We start from the raw sequence: 14,635 nt of genomic DNA on the forward strand, positions 1-14,635 counted from the left end.
GGACGTTCATCTATATGACATTTTAACCAACACAAAAACGGTACATTACATGTACAATAACTCTCGCACTAAACGCTTTAGATCAGAGCCTCAAAGATTTTTAAATCGTCAGTTTATCGCCATAAATGTAGGTAAACGATTGGTAAGCATAAAAGGTCTATCTTAACAGTCCAAAGCAGAACAAATGATTTAAAAGTCAAGAGACAAATAATGAGAAATAAATATAGGAAGTAATATACTGCAACGTGCAGACATCACTCTAAATTGAATGAGGATTTTCTGTCCCGTTTACAATAATATTGGAACACAATGGGAGCGTTTTTAAAGAGTAGTTCATGTTCAGGGCGACCTTGACACATTACTTTAATTTGTTCCTGTAGTGGAAAAAGCCACACTTCAAATGTCGTAAAATTATTGGGTCGGCTATAAATGTTGTAAAGAAGTGATATTCACGAGATTCGGTAAGCCTGATTTTTAGATGTTTAGTGTAGCCCATCACATTCGTGTACCATCAGACAGATGAAAATTCCTGGCAAAAGGAAAAACTGGATGTAATCATTAGAGAATGGCAAATCGATTGGATCAACCGTCTTTCTACATATACACAATAACCTATGGCGATACTCCTTCAATTTCAGTATTTGTTTGTGAAACTTGATACAATAAATACATTGAAGGACACACAAAACTTATAAAATCATTTTTCATTGCGATCAAACTCTTTATATAAAATTATTATGGAACTATTGTGTCGGTTTTAAAGACTGTTCCATACCTCCGTATAACTGACCAAATCTGAGGATTGCCCCCACTTTTTTATACGGTCTAGGTTGTTTTATGTTGTTTGGTTTTGCCGGTTTTATTTTTTGTTATTGATAATTTGTTTGTTATTTCTGTGGTTTTTTATTTGTTAGTTTAAGGTTTATTTTTTGTTCTGTAATGGTTTTGTTGAGTTTGTTTAACTTAAGATATTCTGTGTATATTATTTTCAGTTTTTAGTCTGAAAACGCAGGATGCAGTGAATGCATAACAGAGAGAACAACTCTATGGGGAGGGATACATATCAGTTCAAAGCCACCTATTCGTCTTTAGTGAATGAGGAGCAAACTTTCAAACCATGGGTTATATTGCAGCTAGCCCAAAACAACAATATACATGGGTAGAGCAAACGGTTGCCCCTATCGACTCCAGCAACATAAAAGTAAACTGACAGTGAAAACGAAGCAATATGTACAGTGGCCCTGAAATTCCTGACTTGGGGCAGGGTCAATAAATGCGGCGGGCTTAAAGTACTTTAGCATGATCACAATCCTCCCTATTTCACGCATTAATGACTTTAACGTGATATTCTACAATTACATTTAGCTCTTTGCAACTGGAAAAATAAATATCCAGAAAAAAATAAGTATTAACTAAAATAAGCCTAACTGAGAGGAAGAACCAATAGTAAAACCATGGGAACAATGAAGTTAGTAATCGTGGTTTCCCCGATTTCTGCTTAGAAAAAAAAAAAAAAACATTGTTTGACTTTATTCATAAAAAGATGCATTATTCCGATGACTGCTAAACATCTAGAAATGTCGTCTTTATATCTGCAAATAAAAAAAAAACACTTAAGATATGAAATCCATTTAATAATTGGTTCAAACATATACAGGTAATTGCAATTAGTAAAAATATGCATGCATTTAAAAATTGCTTGTATTATCAGTACTTTTATTTAAACAAATAAGGTGGAAAATAATCAAAGTTACAATACCAACTTCTTAACACTTGTATCTTCTACGCAATGTACTCATATTGTAATATATTTGAGACAACTTTCAAGACGGTTGTGGGAATATTTAGATTTTTTTTTGGTATGATACATATAAACTCGATAAAAAATATACAACAAAATTTCGTTTATTATATCTTAAAGAAATATTTTGACGATTTACTGGAAAGAATAACGCAAAGTTTACAAATAACGAACAACGACAATGAACAAACAAAAAAATTCAAAGGAAATATGGCGATGTAATGTATGTATACCATCTAAACAGACATCAAACATGATGTTCGTGTTGTCTTGGTCTTAAAATACTACGAATGATAAAATATAATTATCTTATTATTTAAAAAGAATTAAGTCTCTTCTTAAATGTAAAAATGTCCATGAGATATTAATCAAGAGTCTGGCGTAAATAAAATGAATGTAATCTAGGGACAAAGACCAGACATGGAAAACAGACAGACACAACGAAAACATTATATAACGAAAATAATACATACAAAGTAACAAAAATAAATGGGCAACTCGGACTTCATACATAAAAACTGGAAGCATGCACCAGGTCCACCGGTATTGTAAGCGTCCTCTGCTTTTTAGTAACACCCACCGAATTGCTCATAAAAAGTCAAGTCTACAGTAGACAAAAGAAGAAGGAAAACTGTAACAAGTTGAATAATTCATTGTTCGTGGTGTAGATGGATACACTTATTAAATGTCAACATATTTACAAAATGATGATCATGGTGTCATCCAGATCTAAAATTATATTTTAAGATATGAAATTCAAATAAAAAAAGTGCAAATTAGACAAAGCCCATGTGATTGATATATCCGCAAAAAAGTTTAAAAGGTAAAAGGTCAAACTTAAACCGAGTGGTTATACAGAAAGTTACCATGTAATTACATCCAGGTCCTAAATTTTACGCCATACAAAGTTTTAAACGTAAATTAGATAGTGATAGGGTTTTATGTGTTTTTTTACAATCTTACAATCCAATATAAAGCAAATTGCTTAATATTACATCAAATCAAATAAATATCTCCCGAAACAAAACAAGTTGATATCGACAAAGGATAAGTTAAAGAAAAGGCTTATGAAATTGCGAACTTTTAACTGTAAGCTCTTAGTTTAAATAGAAATTTGTCTCCAACCTTGTCTTAAATTGTTGCCAAGAATTAAATAAATATTCAGAAATATGTGTTGCAATAATAGCCGCATGATGTTAGTACAAAAATAAAGAACATATATGATTATTTTTTGTAAGGCTTACCTTAGCATTGTTAAGATGGTAAACATTTATATTTCTCTATCATCTTCATTGTGATATTGATCGAGTAACAACACTTGACACATGCAAAACAAAAATGCAATATACGATAGTTTCTGCTGGACAGCTTCGAGGCACGCACATTAAATCTTTCCCAATTGATGAATTACTAAATTAAATTTCTTGTCCAGACATTCATTATTGCGATTTCTGCCTTCACCTCCGTAAGGAATTTCATGAATGCGTATTCATTTAGGCCCATCACGATGTAGAAGGAATTACTAAACCCGATTTGAACACAATAACATTTTTTTTTTCATTTTTGTGGATTTTGTTTTAATCTACACTTTTACTATTAACAGCGCTGTCGTTATTTTTGGTCGCGTGTCTTCTTGTCATCTTTGTTTTCCCTAATAAATGACAAATCTGCAATAAAGATAAATTTATGACATATTCGAAATCGAATAAGACAAAGAACTCCATAACATAGACTAATTTCGTACATACTATATACAGTTGGCACATTTCTCACCACTCTTCGATTCTGTGAGAGTTTGCTCTCATTGAAGAGTTCTAAACAGTCAGAAACTGTTCTAAATCGCGACACACCTTGCCAGAATCTGTCGGGGGTTTAAATAAACTATGTCGTAATCTATCATGGGTCTTGAAACTCTCTTATTAGAAACTGTTATGTTTGACATCAATCTGTCAATCTGTATAACATCACCTAGCCAGAAATATTCAACTTCTAAATTGTGTTGATTAGAATAGTTTCTGACATATTTTCAAAGGGTATGGTGAGAAGGAAGCTTTGTTATATTTTAACTTATTCTATCAAGCTGATACCCTATTTTTCAATTAATGTACAACATCCAGTACCAACAGACAATATTGGTACGACCCTTGCCATATCTACCGTACCAGGCGCTACGTCACTTGAAAGTGTTCGCACTCATATATTTGCAAAAACATGTCAAATTAAAATAATTCTGACTGAAATATATTTGTCACAGTCATCCAAATGATAGTAAGATTTAAAACAAATACATTGTATACAACAATTTAAGATCCTTATTGAAATCATGAATGCTCGCACTCAAAGATTCTGCAAACACATATCCAATGAGCTTCGACTTATCGAAATTACAAATGCTTTGCATGAAAATGTCGAATGTATAGCAATTTGGACTGAAGTAAATGTGTCACACTCTACCTAATGAAAATTAGATTGACATTTCATACAATAATTGTATACTCTTATTAAAATTTAAAGTGGTTAGCCTCATATATTTTATAAATGTAAGAGCTTTATCGGGAATAAAAGTGTTCATACTCGTACAATTTGCAAGAAACAAACTGTAATTTGTAAAGAATTATGACTGAAATGTATGTGTCGCAGTCATGAGCACCCACATGATAGTGAAATAAAAAAAAATAAACCATTATATTCAATTCTTTTAGACGTAATGGAAATTATAAGTGCTTGCATTCATGCATTTTACAAGAAATATCATTCTTATAGAGTTGTGACTGAAATATGTGTGTTGTAGTCACCCACATATTAGTTAAACTTAAAACAAAGTAACACTTTATTAAATAATTGTAGACCCTTATGAAAATTAAAAGTGCTCATACACATACATTTTGCAAACATATGTATTTTTAGAATTTTGACTGTCACAAATATGTCCCAATTACCAGCATGATACTTACATTGAACACTTTTACAATGAGATAATAACCTTTTGGAAATTGAAAAGTGCTCACACCCATACATTTTGCAAGAAAATGTCATATCTAAAGTATTTTGACTAGAATATATATGTCATAGTCACCCACATGATAGCTATATCAAACCATCAGACAACAGGTCGAATTAATTCAATATCAATTTTAATGATTTATTGCTTTTAAGTATTAAAATAGTCCAAATTACATCAGACAGAAAAATTCAACCATTTAGTACTGTGTCCACTATTTTTTAACCAGACTTCCTGTTCTAACATAGACTGAACTAGTATCAATACCTGTCCAGTGGTATGACAGTTTAGAACAGCTTTTTGTTTTTCTTTGTCGTGAGCCAGGACAGTTTCTGTCAGGATAAGTCAGACTCTGTAAGGAATTATGTTCTATTTTCTGTCATGGACCTCTTTTTTTGTCTGACAGATTCTGACGGATTTCAAGAGTAGGTAGAAGGGATCGCTACTGTATATTTGTCAATCACGGTTTACCTTTAACAGCCGAATAAGCTTATAATTATTAATAATATGTTTATATATGACTCTGAACTTATCAGCGAAACAATTTCTCTTGTTAATGGATGATATTGACTGATCTGTGATAGATCAAAAACTAGTGCCAGATTTCGTTTGCAGAATGCCGCCGCTATTTATTTACAGAAACTGTTTGACAGTTGAACAAATGATCTGAAACTATTAACTTATTAATAAATGATCGTAAACTTAGTTGCATAGATCGGTCTTGGTACTATATATGACGATTGGGTATGAGTGCATTAACAACTGTAATAAAACTGTTTAATAAGCAATAACTTAGCTTTAATAAATTCCAAATTTCCTGTTCCTCAACCAACCAATCTAAAAATAAAAGTTATTCATAGTGTAAATACGCTTTTTATTTCTTGTTATTAAATTTACATTGCAAACAATCCAAAAATATTTCACTCCACATCGGTATTGATTAAGTACATTAACTACGTCGATAGATAACCGATCATTTATATATTTTTCCTTTAAAAGGCACCTAATTGAACAGTGTTCACACGATTTGCTTCATATGTTTTCAATATGAAACATGTAAAACAAAATATTTGGAAGTCTATACTTCAGCATTCACATTTACATTTCTAAATTAACTATCAAATATACTGCATTCTTTAATAATAATTATAAAAAAAAACAAAACAAAAAAAAACACAGGACGAAAAAGATTAATAGTTATTTTAAATACTTCTATTTTCTTAACAATATGCAATATCTTCATTTTCTTTTGAAACATACTGTTTACAATCGATACCGTTTACAGTTTACAGTATTGGTACATTAAATATACTTCAAATGACTAATTCTTTAATGTTTTTGATAGGATTATCTTTGATCTCCTTGTAAGAATTTAATTATTAACAGCTCTACACTTTTCAAAAAGTATTGCAACAGTTTTGTTTAAAATATTTTTGATTCTTTAATAACCACAATATGATCAGGAATGCCGAAGAACGCCTAGATGTAACGGATGTGTGGAAATTTTTCTGTGCACTAGTTAAATCTTAATTCGTTGTTGGCACGAATGATCATATTCTGGTCATTAACGATAACCAATTATTATCATATTAATCGTTGCTATTTTCAACAGGAATTTAAAATTGTGTGAGCGGCGGATTGATATTTGTGACATGTTGACGTGAGAAAGTGCGAGTGTAAAATTAACGAATTAATTACACAGTGTGAATTTTAGATTTTGTTTTTCACTGGGAACATTCTGCAAATCACTGCAACCTATATAATAAAACAGATAGATTCAACATCCAGTCGTGTAATAAAATATGTTAATCAAATAGTATACTTACTACATCAGTGTGGAAGTTATGATGGTAAGTGTAGGTCTATTATTATTTTCTAGTTATCCGCATAATTGAATATGGTCCTTTTAAGATTGAACCTCTGTTAGTTAGGTGTATTGGATTTTTCCTTGACCAATCATACTGTTGCCACGCCTACATAACCTCTACCAAGTAACGACCGATTAAAGTTCATTTCTTTGATCTAAAAGTAAAAAAAAATGAAATGAGCATTTTGTCGTTAAATGGTCCTGTATTTTGTTTCAAACACAGGACCTAACTATACTACACATTTAAATATGTTTGTAATGTGTATTATCAGCCATGCATGTAATACAAATCACACTGATATTATAAAGTTTCCCGTAAAAAGTTAATAATTGTTTCCTCAGACAAAGCTTACAAAGTGCTACTTTACGTCTGCGTTTTATTTTCTGTTTGCATGGAATTCCATTGTTCATCTATTGATTATTCAACAGTTAATCTAAATAACGTGTTTTTGAAATGTTAATAATACAGACTAAATTGCAATACTGTGAACATGATTTTGTTTATACATGTTTTTTGTCGATTTATAGCTAGACTTTATATCACAATAGTTGTGTAAAACGTTCATGATGATAAATATACTTATAGATTATATTTGATAAATAAATTACTATTCTTTTCAATAAAAAACTGCTTTTCATTGGAAATAACCACTAATCATCTCTTGATAACCAATTATTACATACAAGGTAAGTAATTTAAATTGAACATATAGCAAGATATGGGTTGTTTTTAAACCATGACTCAAAGCCAAGGTGCAGTGCAGTCTAAAACCTTTCAAAAACAATATAAAAACTTACCCTATTGAAGGCAGTATTCTTAAAGTTGAACTTTTTTGTGTTACTTAATTCGTTTTAAGAAGAATTACATTACATACTGTAGTTGTCATTTATATTATTGATAGTAAATATATATGTAAACAAGTTAGAGTTTGTGACACTCATTTGAAATAAAATAACCAGAACATTACTAAAACATATTTTATACCAAATAGACATAAATGTGTTGAGTACGTTTTAAATGAAATGATGAAATTTGTGCCACCCACGTTACAATCGCGGCATATGTTGTGTGCATTAGATATATTTCAGACTGTTAGATTACATAATACAGAAACAAGCTTAAGACACGCTAGAGAGATAATGTATAAGCAGACGCTAAACGACAGTTTAGAACACATCCACCATCAGATAGACTCAGAAGTAATGATAAAGAGATACGTTATAAAAAACGTTTTATAGCCAATGTTTATTATCAGAGGTAGACGTAGAAAATAATAGCAGTGATAAGACCTATACTGCTACCACTCTCTCCAAAGAAGAGATTGTGGAAAACCATAAATATGTGCTATCCTCTTTTGGTGTCTCTACCAAGGACGATGATTGTGATTTACCGTCTATTTACTTGATTCCTAAACTTCACAAGAATCCATACACACAACGTTTCATAGCTGGATCTGCAAAATGTACCACCAAAGCTCTTTCAAAACTTTTAACTTCTATACTCACAACTGTCTAAGAGGGTCTACAGTCCTACCACAACACTTGTTACTCCCGTAGTGGTATTAATTCAATGTGGATCCTGAAAAATTCAAAAGATCTTTTGGAGACAATCAGTTTAAGACTATTATCTGAATAAAATAGCATTAAAACCTATGATTTTTCAACACTGTATACTTCTATTCCCAATACTCAGTTAAAATCTCGACTTAAAACATTATACACTGTTGTTTTTTTTCGAAAAAAATGGTACACGTAGATACAAATATATAGTTCTTGGTAGAGATTCGTCATACTTTGTAAGAAATAATTCAAAATCATCTTCCAAATATAAAGAGGAAGATGTTTCCATATGTTGGAAGTGTTAATCGACAATGTGGTTGACATGCTTTTCAACAAACGGTCGGCATTCCAATGGGAACAAATTGTGCTCCTTTACTTGCTGACCTATTCCTTTACTTTTATGAGGCTGACTTTATAGCTGATTTGATCTGAAAGAAAGAATATCGTTTGGCAAGATCCTTTAATCTCAGTTTCCGCTACAAAGATGAAGTATTATCTTTAAAAGAGTAATCAAGGGATCCAAGGTTATAGCGGTAATCAAAAGAATGTAATCCAGGGACAAAGACCAGACATGGAAAACAGACATACACAACAAAGAACATAAAGTAACTAAAATCATACGTACAAAGTATCAAAAGTAAATGAGCATCTCGGACTCCACTAAAAACTGGGAGCATGGACCAGGTGCACCGGTAGGGTAAGCGTCCTCTGCTTTTCTAGAAACATCCGCCGAGCGGCTCATAAAAAGTCAAGTCCGGGGTAGACAAACGAGGAAAGGAAAACTAAGACCCGTTTAATAAATCAGTTTTCATGGTGCTGATGGATACACCATGACGATCCACGAGTTCATGATGACGACCATAAAACGTATGTAGTGATGACTTCAATATTGTAGCAACATAACCCTGTTGTAAGAGTTCTAGCGCGAGACAAAAAGTCTGCGTAGTTTGGCAAGCTCTAGCATAACCTATGAGTTGTGATATGAACACTTCATACGCAGGAGCCGAAGGGATGTTGCCACAGATGAAAGGAAAGTTGACCATTCTGAATTAAAAGTCATCACGATTTTGGTAAAGTTTGGTCAATGGTTTTCCTTTACCATCGATTTCGATGTGTAGGTCAAGATATGAGGCTGACTTCATAGTGTCTGTAGTATCCGGTTTCTGGTTTGTCTACCCAGACTTGATTTTTTGTGAACAACTCGGCGGGTGTTTCTAGAAAAGCAGAGGACCTTGCCCTACCGGTGCACCTGGTCCATGCTCCCAGTTTTTAGTGGAGGCCGATTTGGTCATTTGCTTATGTTACTTTGTATGTACGATTTTAGTTACTTTACTGTATTTGTTGTGTATGTCTGTTTTCCATGCCTGGTCTTTGTCCCTGGATTGCATTCTTTTGATTACCGCTATAACCTTGGTTCCCCTTACTACTCTTTCAGAATATTGACTGAAAACAGAAAAAAAAACAAGAACCTTAATAAATAAAGTTATTGTTCACCTTACAGGGCATTAACTATAATAAGAAGTCATCGGTCAGCTTTGATCCAATGTAGAGATCTTCAAATTGAAAAACGAAAGCCCAAATAATTTTCCAATAGTTTTTTGAGATTTAAGTAGAAATTGGTGACTCTACCATAGTGGTATAGAAAGAATATTAATTTAACAAAACAAGGTAAGCAAAGACAGCACCAACTATCGAGTGCATTGAAATATATAAATAGAGATTAATGTCTTCTACATGTATATCTTGAGTCCATCAGTATTAGTTTATCATTTTGGAAAATGTAGTATATGAAATTAAAGAGGGGTAATTTTCCCTAAAATGTATCATCGTACCTTATGTCATAAAGTTTGTCTTAAAACATTCATAGATAGTGAAAAAAATCTTGTAATACCATCTTAAACCAAATTGTATTATGCCAATATTTGTGAGACATTCATATGGTAATTTCTAAATAAATAACTTACTTAGAATGTAAAAAAGTTCAAATTACTTGGTTTCAAATTAATCATAATAAATATAAATTCATATTTTATAATTTCTATGAAAATAATGGCAGGATTTCTTTTTCATAATTTTATCATTGTCCAAGTTGAAGACTGTCCTCTCTTTTTGAAGATTGATTGCATGGCCGTTACTAAGGGCTTAAGTTAGAGGAGGCGCCAATTTCGGCCCCTAGAAATTGGAGGGGGGGCAAAACCCTCATCCGATGTTTTATTATTGCTATGGCATAAAATTCTTGAATTGATGTAAGAGTAATCAAGGGATCCAAGGTTACAGCGGTAATCAAACAATGTAATCCAAGAATGTAAATATCTTGAAAGATAAATTACAAAACTGTATTAGTTTTTTTTTTAAATGTAATATATGTATGACACTATTCCACATTTTCTTTCTTTATTCTAAATTTTTGCATTATTGACCAGAGTTTCCTTCACAAAATACACGCAATTTTAATAATCTGATATATTTGAAAAATAACAAAAATATTCACACTTTACTTTAATTGTTATATTTTGCTCCGAATGAAAGGTGGTTGTCCTACTACCACCCTTATGGCTATTGAGCTTTATTGATTCCACAGGGTTCCATACATGTTTGCACTGATGTGGTTGGCTGTAGCTTGGACCACATCATACATTTGGATATAAAAGACCACTCAATTCGACCAGTACAGACCTAGAAACTCCAATTGAAATATCGGGGGATGATATTTTTCCACTTATCCCCAAAGCCCGATGTAATGCCTAAATGTCCTCCGGAACACCAATATAAGCCTTAAAACTGGCCCTTGGTTTGCATCTAAAAAAAATTTTGTCTATATTTTTTTATTTTATCCAATGTATTGTCAAGCAATCCAAAGATTTTAAAGTCTCTACGGCACTTTCCAGTGAGTAATTAATGTAACCGATGTTCTTGCACGAAATCCAACCATCGATTGGAATTTAGTGTTATCCAGTACTACTCAGGTCTAAGAGGTATTTACAATGGAATATACATTACATATAAACAAAACTCATGACCATGGTGACAATCTTGTCAAAATATATAAATCTATAGTTTAAACTTTGAAGTTATAGACCCTTCTATACTTATATGATCTTTCCTGTATCACTGTATCACTTTGATTGGCGAATAGAGAGACGTTGTATAATATTGATTTGCTGTGTCAAATTTCATCCTCTATCCTACATAATAACACATGAATAGACTGTCCCGTACTACCATATATCGGTACAAAGTTACAACCCTAGATTAATCATACGAGGAGGAATGACCCGGTCCGCGAAAGCTGTATTTTTATATAGCCTGGCTGGCCGAGTGGTCTAGGGTGCTGGACTTAGTGCAGACGGTGTTGCCAAAGATGTCACAGCGGTTCAAGTTCGAGTCTCGCGGAGGGAACGACCAACAATTTGCTTCGCAAATTTGACAGTTCTAAGATCGTTGGAAATTTTACAGACCATTATATAAGTTTCTATTATCTTTTTCTGTATCAATGTGATCATTCCTTCCGCGGGACTTGAACTCGTACCACTGTGACATCTATGGCAACACCGCCTCGAAAACCAGCTCATGTACCTTACTGTACAGTCCTTGAACCGATCTGCGCAACAATTTAACGGATCGATGACCGTTGACTGATTGATCGTTGACGGATCAATGACCTGTGACCGATCTGATCGCAGTTTTGTTGAAATAAATGTAAAATAAAAATATAAATTGATGTTTAAATCTATTACATTATGTAAATATGCGTAAAATTGACGAAGAAAACAATACAAACCGTAAAATACAGTGACTGCTCCATGGTCACGTGATGAGATCAGCGGTTTAATGGATCGGTTTGACGGATCGATGACTAACCGTAAACTAATCCATGACCGATTGAAATTTTTCTTGCACGGATCGGTTCAGGTACTGTAATTCCTTTGATTATTATTATTATTTCTTTCGTAACTTCTTAAAGTGGATTTGGCAGAAAGAGTATGCGACACATTATTACGACACTTTAGACTAGAACTATGCGTAACGGAGTTGCTGGGAAATATAAATTTAGGTCTCACTGAACACTTCTAGCGTTTACATTACTTTACATGTTGAGAAAGTAATTTTCATTGTTGATTCCCAGGACAAATTACATCTAAATTTGCATACCTTTGCGAAGCTTGGAAAATAAGGTTTCCAAAATTAGTATGCTAATGGTACAATGACTGTACAAATTCTTCACAAAATGTATTTGAATAAATAAAACTGAAAATACACAATGTTACCTTTTCTGCTAGCTGACAGCATGGAGGCAAATTACTCACACACGTAAACAATATTCATACAATATTGTAGTTAATTAAATATATATATATATGATTTTAAAGTACTTATTCTAAGCTTCATTTTGACTACTTTTAACCATAATACACACAGTGAGTTTTTGGTACTATATAGTGGGGGGGGGGTGGCCGTTCAACCCGGAAGTGGTTAGTGGGACCTTAACGCGCCTTGAGTTATCTCCCTTAACACCGATTTATTTTTTGTTGGTTTTTTTTTTTTTTTTTCTTTTTTTTTCTATAGGAAAAAAACGATATAGATAAAGAAAAACTGAAAAATGCCTAATGTTTGTGTGGTACTTGGCCAACAAAATTGTCCTGTTGGACAAAGCTTTTCAAACTATTCCTTGTATGAGTTATTTCATTCTAACCGAAATCATTTTCCGTCATTTTTGTTTTATTTTGAAAACCGTAAGGCTTAGAAACATAAGACTTCCACCATTCATCCTAGTTCACATATGGAGTTTCCAAAAATGTATCACTCGATGACATACGGCGACCTTGAGTCTAGTTATGGATTCTCCTTAAAAACCGTAATAGATAGAAGCAAACATGATATGGGAAAAATACTCGTCTTGTCAAGTTCTACATAAATTCTATGATCACAAAACCCTCCGACCAACTATAAGTGATTTATCGCCCATAAATTGATTTTTGAGTAAAACTTTTACAAATACAGAGCCAAAACCATAAGAGATAGAGGGGTAATGTAAAGTTGTTTAGGACAAGGAACTCTACAAGAAAAGTTAGGGCTTCATTCAGTATGCTCAACGCTGTATGAGTTATTGGCCAAAATGTTTAACATTTCATTACTCATTAATAATAAGAAATGCTCCTTTATTTATTTAATTATCAGTTTCTTTATTTTTTTCTCTTAATATAAAGGCAAGAAAAATAATTGTTTAAGCCCACATATTTGGACTGGCCGTGCGATACATGAAAGTGGTAGTCAAGCTTGTTAAAAAATCTTAGTAACTACACTTTAAATTTGCACTTAAAAATAAATCTAATTGACAGGAGGTAACTTGTTTACCTAACAATACTAGATATGCACGTGTTTTCCCTTGACAGGAAATACTGAACACTCTTAGCGTACTCTTAACACTACTAAATTGATTTGAGTGACGCTAATGGATTTACTGAAATTACTCTTGACAACTCTTAACGACAGATATTTAATGTGCACTGAATCGCTACTGAAAATATAGAAACTTTTTAACGTATTGTTAAGAGTTTTCAGTAGATGTTAAGTAGGACATGACCGATTCAGTAAACAAATATGCTACTAGTGATGAAATGTGACACTCCAGCAGCATAATATTTTGTCTCCACAGCCAACTGTTACGCACATGAATAATATTAATATTTTGGCAGTTACTTTTTGCCCCATTGGCAAGCATTTATTGAAATTATTCCAAGTAAATGATAATTGGCTGGGATTATGCGAAAAACATCTTCTATATCACATTTTGCGAGTTTACTCAAAGCGGCCATGATGTTGTACAAGATTGACAACTATATCAACACTGTCATATTGAACTGTACAGTTCTCTCTGGGAATTAAGACGTATACTGAACTATCTCTGGGAAAGGAAAGATCACGAATAAGCTGAAATTGTCCAGGAACACTACATGTGTGTGGGAAGGGGTTTAAGAAAGGGCCCACAATACTCTGTTTCAAAGATTTTTAGCTATTTTTCATAAACAATGTCTGAGTTGGTTATGGCTGGGTATTTTTTTTTTTTTTTTTTTGCTTTTCTTGATCATCCACAATTCCTAATCTTGTTATCAATACAGCATATTCTTGCAAATCAATACTTGAGAAGGGTTGTCAATCTTTGTCCTTGATCTCTGATCCAGCAACTCTGCTGCATTTTGAGGCAAGACGTGGTCCTCTATGGGCGTAATTGCAGTTTTTTGGAGGTTTTTTTTGACACAAATCCCATATGTGTTGTAAACATGGCATGTCCCATGTCTTGAGATATCAAGGAAGGGCTGATTTTTCTGGGATATGGATGGGTTTCCCTGTTTTGAAGGGGCTTCGGAAGACTTCATATACATAGCCTTCTTGTATATTTCATTTA

General features: G+C 32.8%; 1 long non-coding RNA gene across 3 annotated transcripts; it reads right to left on the minus strand.

The window, feature by feature from the left end:
• Positions 1 to 1,515: 1,515 nt before the first annotated feature.
• Positions 1,516 to 7,037, minus strand: LOC148603969 (uncharacterized). 3 transcript variants are annotated; one of them, XR_015916471.1, is made up of 5 exons: positions 7,023 to 7,037; positions 6,629 to 6,824; positions 3,046 to 5,639; positions 2,275 to 2,405; positions 1,516 to 1,592 (listed from the first exon to the last, which is right to left on the minus strand). It is a non-coding gene; the product is annotated as an uncharacterized LOC148603969 (long non-coding RNA). The 3 variants fall into 3 exon arrangements; XR_015916470.1 differs by lacking the exon at positions 7,023 to 7,037 and having other exon boundaries at positions 6,629 to 6,916; XR_015916472.1 differs by lacking the exon at positions 7,023 to 7,037 and having other exon boundaries at positions 3,046 to 3,468; positions 6,629 to 6,647.
• Positions 7,038 to 14,635: the final 7,598 nt, after the last annotated feature.

The sequence above is a fragment of the Perna viridis genome, chromosome 11 (genome assembly GCF_037379345.1).
Source record: "Perna viridis isolate PV_CMFRI_1.1 ecotype Kerala chromosome 11, ASM3737934v1, whole genome shotgun sequence".
Taxonomy (NCBI): domain Eukaryota; kingdom Metazoa; phylum Mollusca; class Bivalvia; order Mytilida; family Mytilidae; genus Perna; species Perna viridis.